At 39.5% G+C, this 6,541-nt stretch overlaps 1 long non-coding RNA gene across 1 annotated transcript; it reads right to left on the reverse strand.

Annotated features, from left to right (window-relative positions):
* Positions 1-1,904: 1,904 nt before the first annotated feature.
* On the reverse strand, positions 1,905-6,387 carry LOC118598322. The gene is made up of 3 exons (XR_004947449.1): positions 6,327-6,387; positions 3,674-3,847; positions 1,905-3,354 (listed from the first exon to the last, which is right to left on the reverse strand). It is a non-coding gene; the product is annotated as an uncharacterized LOC118598322 (long non-coding RNA).
* Positions 6,388-6,541: the final 154 nt, after the last annotated feature.

The raw sequence follows: 6,541 nt of genomic DNA on the forward strand, positions 1-6,541 counted from the left end.
TTTGTAGTTTCAGAATAAAAGCTCTGCGGTGCTCTAGTAAAAGATATCTAATTCATGAACAAGTGGGACTGATGGAATGACATTAAAAATGTTTTTAAATATGTATTTATATATTAATAAGATATTATTAAAATATTTCTTCAACATTTATGGTGGTTGTTACTTCCATCTTATAAATATGGGCTCTCATTTATCAAACATTTCAGGTGCTTTTTAAGTGCTAACATTTATAGAATAGAATAGAAATACTTTATTCATCCCAAGATGGGAAGTTAGACTGTTGCAGCGTTAGACATTTACAGAAGATATTAAGATATATAAAGATAAGCAATATTTACTAGAGATAAGAGGGAATTATACGATAAAAACAAATAGTTTGTTACCATGGAAACAGTGAGTTTAAGTGTTCTCAACCACAAACTGAGTTTAAATCTGGTTTCTAGGAAAGAACTCTGATCTACTGTCTCAGAATCAGAACTTTGTTCAACAATAATGTCTACAGATGTGAGAATGTTTCTCAGTAACAGGTTGTGTTTGAACGGCTGCAGATTCTGCAGAAGATGCAGGAATGAAGGAGTGCTGCCCCCTGCTGGACAGCTTTCTGACAGCAACTCAGCAGTGAAGCTTCAGGATGGAGTCAGTTCCAACAGATCAGATCAACGTTCTGCTCTCTGCTAAAGAAGAACGTCTCCTTCTAAGAAGAATCCAGAGTTCATGATCACAAACATCAACTGAAGCCCAAATCAGAGCTGATCAGACTGCATGGAGCCAAAGAAAGACCTTTTCTGACTGGAAAGAGGAGAAAAGAAGAAGTCATCCACATGAAGCTTCAAGTCAGTGGAGAAAACTACCTGCTGAACAAAAGTACTCGAGTACTGAGGAAGAGTTTGAACGTCTGATTTATTGCTTATAACAAAAAATCAAATTCTTAAAAATAAATAATTAAGATAAAGAAGAGGAAGACTACTCCTTCTTATGCTTTTCTGAAGAAAATCCCATGTAAAGACAGCAGATATGTGAAATACGACGACCTCCTTCAGCTCCATCAGCTGCAGTTTGGTTGAGTTCTTCAGTATTGAAACATTTCTCTTCTTAGGCCAAATCCCAATTCTTCCTCTACCCCTGCAGCTTCTCCCTACCTCCATGTTTAGCCCTCTAAACGGAGAAATATGGAAAATAGTGTCTTTAAATTCAAATGTTATTAATATTCGATGATGTCATCAATATTTGTCGCTCATCTGCGTTAACACATGGCTGCCAGCGCTATGAAAATACATAAAAACATCAGTTTTATAACTTTAAAAAGTCATCTTTTAACAAAAAGTCTTGATTTACATTTAAATTTAAACTTATGCGCTTTAGAGCACACCCACATGAAGAAATGCATTTTTCCTCAGTGGGACAGCACAACACAGAACACCCTACTAGAGGAGGGATACACAGTCTAAACTCACTACAGTTACCCATAAAAAACAAGTTTGGACACCACTACAGCTCCAAATACCCCTACAATCGGAGGGGTGGGGGAAGAATTCAGATCCGGCCCAGCTTTGGACATGTTTTCAAACTCTTTATCTTCTGCTGTCCATGGAGTCGTGTCTCTCTGTTCTTAGAAAGGAGAAATGTCCAGAGAACTTTTCCCATTTCCACTCCCTCCTTTCAGCTGCTGCCCACTGTTCCCCTCTGAATCAGGAGGGAGGAGCTCTCATCTGTTCTGCCCCCCATCTAGAAAGACATCAGCACCAACTGCACATTCCAAAGCTCTTTTCAACCCATTTCTACTGAGAATGAAGCAAACACATGAATATTAGAATAGCTTTAACAGGATGAGGGGAAGGCTAAAGATTCAAGTCTGTCTGTGAGTCAAAGATAGAATGAAGACTAAATCCATCTCAAACACAGTGTTGATTCAAAAGAGCATTTATTAGATCCAAACAGGCTGCAGGAATTTGACAGACAGCTTTCAGTCTGAACCTTTAGACACTAAGATGCAGTTCTGGAAACAGCCAGCAGGTGTCTCCCTTCTCCCTCCTGCTTCAATGCAGTTAGTGTTGTTGCAGCAGCTGCATCAAAGTGATTCTCTGTCATTCCTCACTAACATCCACTCTGTTCATTCATGTCCTCTGGAGAAAACAGGCTTTATGCTCAGAAAGTTTCTGCTAGTTTCAGACTTTCTAGAAAATGTTTAGATTCTGCTGGATTTAGATAAAACTTCTTTAAAAACTGCAGCTAAAATGCTGTCAGCATGAAAAAGAACAGAGTTTTACCCATAAAACACCAAAGAAAAAGGAAGTTCAATCATAAAACTGTAGAAAACATCAAACTAAAACTCTGAGTCTTTCAAACTGCATGAGTCAATATTTTATCATCAACAGAACAGAGATGATATAAAAATGATTCAACTGAGAGACTTTTGTTAGTTCTGGTGGGATTTCTGCTTCAGGACTCAGAGTAAACAGGAGTGCGGTTCCTACAGTTACCATGGTTACAATAGAACAAAACCCTGTAAAATAATGAACAAAATACAAAACCCAGCAGCCTTTAATCAGATGAACTGAGTCCACTTTGTGGTTCTGAAAGGTCTGATAAAGATGAAAAAGAAGAACCAAAATGCTCCCAGATGGAGAATCCTGAGGCCAGAACTGCTGGAAGGTTTTCTTTCTTTTGTCAACAGCCATGCTGATGCTTTCTGGACCAGCTGAAGGATGTTCAGAGAATGCTGGTCCACTCTGTGGTACAGAGACGTGCAGGAGTCCAAGAAACACCAGAAAAGACTTCTGAGCTTCTGCAGGAAACCATCATGTCTGAATCTGATGAATCACCAACACAGATCATTCAGAGAAACAGTTTCAGGACACATGAGGAGAAAACTGATCAATGATTGATCAGTAGTTGTTTGTTTGTTCAACTGACTTTAGTGCAGAAATATATTCACAGCTGCTCCCTCATGAAAATGTACAGAGAATCACAGACAACAGACAGGAAGGATGACATCAGCAACTAGAGCATAGAGCATGTGGACAAAGTTAAGAGAAACTCCCAATACGAGAGAGACGAGAAACAGAAGACTTCCCAACACTCCAAGTTAGAATGAGAAGATGAAGTGCAGTTCTCCATCAGTCCACCGGGGGAGCTGCAGCACTAACTGTCCACTTGATGCTGAGAGAGACAGTGGAGCTGATCTCAGATCAGTTCATGCTGCAGCTCTGACACTCATCTCCACTTCTTCTGATTCATCCATCACTCTGCTTTCCACCTCCAGGAACAACATCTCTGCAGACCTGATGATGATGATGATGATGGTGGTCCTCTCCGATCCAAAAGGAGGAACATTAGATTCTTTAGTACTCCCACCTGCAAATAAAAATCACAAGTCCAGAGATGAAGTGTTGTCTCTATCTGATGGTGGTGTGTCAGTCAGTGATGCAGCACAGCAGCAGAAAGAGCAGCAGGAGCTTCAGTTCTGTTCAGAGCAGCAGCTTCCTGTCATCTTCACCTGTTGGAGCTTCTGCTGCTCTGATTGGCTGACTGTTGTCCTGAAGCCTGTCATCATTCTCCTCAGAGCTTCACTGAGAAGCTGCAGCTTCACAGGAAACTCTGCATCTTTGCTCTCAGACTAACTTTAGGACCAAACATCTGGAAGCAGCTGGACTGACTCCAACCCTCTACTGACCTCAGAGTCTGCAGTTTGGAGTTTGGACTCTTCACCAGATCCTGGAGCTGCTGAACATCTGAAAACTGAAGGTTGTTGTTTCTCAGGTCCAGTTCTGTCAGGTGGGACGGGTTTAAATTCAGAGCTGTGACCAGAGCAGCACAGCTGATCTTTGACAATCTGCAGTTCTTCAACCTGAATCCAGAAGAAAGAGTTTCATTTAAAGACAAAGTTCATGTTTTTCATCCTTCAGTTCTTCTAAAGAGTTCAGAGCTGAAGAAGATCAGAAAGTTTGGAAAAAGTCCAAAGATGTGAATCAACAGCAGCAGATCAGAAGAGTCCAGCAGAAGCAGAGAAGAAGAACATTCAGGAACATTCAGGACAACATGCAGCTGCTTCAGTAAAGAAGTCCAGATGTATGAAAGTCAAACATCAGCCTGTGGCTGCATCTAAACCAACTGATGTTTCTGCACAATCAGCAGAAAAAGTCAACTTCCACTTTCTGCTCAGCTCTGCTCCAAACAGCAATGAATCATGGGAGAATTTCAGCTCCATCTTTAAGTGCTTTGTAGATTTAGCATTGATCCAAGTTGAAGTCTCTTTTTACAGACGTGTAATAAACCTCAAAGATGTTTTATTCTTCAATGTCACGTTAAATGTGCATTTCTCCATCATCCAAACTGAAGCTTCTCTCATTTTTGTTTGTGTTCTGTTTTGTGATGCTGTAGAGCTTCTTTTTAGTTTTCTATTGTCTTTCAGCCAGCAGTGGACATCCAGTGTATCGCTGCGTAACGATTGGTTCTGATGCTCTTTATTTACATCATTTCATCAAACAATTCAGAGTAAAATTTTTTTATTTTTTATTAGAAACAGGATAAAGTAAAATTTTAGAAGCACAATTTTAAGGCTCAGAAATATAAATTCAAGACTTTTCTAGGTTTTTTAAGGTATTATTTCCACATTCATGAATTCAATGTTTCTTAGACTTTTTCAGACCCTGTGAGAACCCTGCAGAAATCCCATCTCTGATGTTGACCAACCACGTGCAGCTCAAAGAGAAGATAAATAAATAAAAAGAGCTGGAGCCGTTTCAACTGTGATTGCAGCAAGTTGGTGACACAGATGTCATTACAATGCTTAAGACGTGTCCCACACATTTCCAACACTCCATTCTGGCCAAACAGCATCTGTCAAACTTTTAGAGGGAACTTGGCCTACCAGGTTACAACCTAATCCAGGCTGTTCCAACGAGGTGGAACTCAGTGCTCCACATGCTGCAGAGAATGCTTTAACAGAAACGTGCACTTAAACTCTACTCTGGTTCATGAAGAGGAAGAGGATGCTGTCACTCAAGAGGAACGAGCCGCCCCAGAAGAAGTCACTATGGAGGAACAGGGTGCTGCATCTGGGACAAACAAGGACGACGGAAACACCATTGACAGTATCTGAGAACTGGACCGAGTCAGTATGATGTCACCCTAAGAAAATGACTGGCTTCTGGCTCCAACCAAAATTAAGTCAAATGAATCCCATTTATTTTCATGGTCCAGATGTTTGGTCATTTTTGTTGTGATTTGTCCCTCAGTCACACCAGCTTTAGGTTTGTCATGATTCACAGTCGTCTTCATTTCAGTGAATTACCTTCAGTCTATTTCAGTGTCTGCTTTTCACTTCTTCCTTATCAGATCATCTGATCTGTTTTGACTCTCCTTTCTTGATCCAATTTTTTTGTTCATGTTTCAGTTTATTTATTAAATGTTTGAAGTTTCTGCCTCCAAGCCCGGTCTCCTGCACTTTGGGTCCTCCACCACCTATTCCAGACAGGTGGAGTCAGAATGAAGGGCGCTTCAAGACACTTGCAAAATGCAAGGAAGTTTCTATGTTCACCATCCCATCAGTTCCTAGTGAGTTCATCATCAGTGACGTCTCTGCAGTCTATGAGACCAGGAGAAGCTGTTTCCATGGAGACCATGCAGGACAACTTGGTTTTTACATCACAACTTTGTCTCTTCTCTAAAGATTAACAGATTTAACAGTTTTTTCAAAATGTATCTCACTTTAGTTTTTCACAATAAAGCTTCAGGGAAATACATTGTTTTACATTGTTATTTGAACAAATAAGAAATCTTACTGACACTGTGTCAAGGAACAGCTTGTATTTTTTTGTTATAGCAAAGATAAGTCGTTTAATTTGCTGTATATTTATACAAAACTGTTTTATATGAAACATTTTAGTGAACTTTTTATTTACCTTTTTAAAAAATCTTATGAAAGATGAATCTCTAAATATTCAGGAACAATTTAATCATTTTTTTGTTTATTTGCTTTTTAAATAAAGTTAATTGTTGAAGTTAGTGTTATAAATTAGGATTCCAGTATTTTCACTTGTAAAGCAAATTAATATCGTCATTATTGACCTTCTTGATCACTAATAATCGTATCTAATATTCTAATAATGGTCTCTGACATTAGAAATGAAGAAGATGTAAAGAAACATTCAAACATGAGATCTTCTGTCACAGTAAATAGATTAAAGCTCAGAAGAAGAAAACAGCTTTTAGCATGAAGATGGTCAGCATGCAGCAGGAGAACATCAGCCTCATGTCTGCAGTTTAGTGTCAACACAACTTTGTCATCATATTGATCTGAACAAAACTGAAACATGGAGTCTGACCTCAGAGTCTGCAGTCTGCAGTCTGGACTCTCCAGAAAACCACACAGATGAAGAAATCCTGAATCCTGGATGTTGTTAATGCTCAGGTCCAGTTCTGTCAGTCTGGACGGGTTGTTCTTCAGAAGTGAACCCAGAACTTCACAGCTGATCTCTGACAATCTGCAGTCCCACAACCTGAAATCAGACAGAAAAGTGTGTTCAGGAGCAGTGATGAC

This window comes from Oryzias melastigma, unplaced genomic scaffold (assembly GCF_002922805.2).
Source record: "Oryzias melastigma strain HK-1 unplaced genomic scaffold, ASM292280v2 sc00329, whole genome shotgun sequence".
Lineage (NCBI taxonomy): Eukaryota > Metazoa > Chordata > Actinopteri > Beloniformes > Adrianichthyidae > Oryzias > Oryzias melastigma.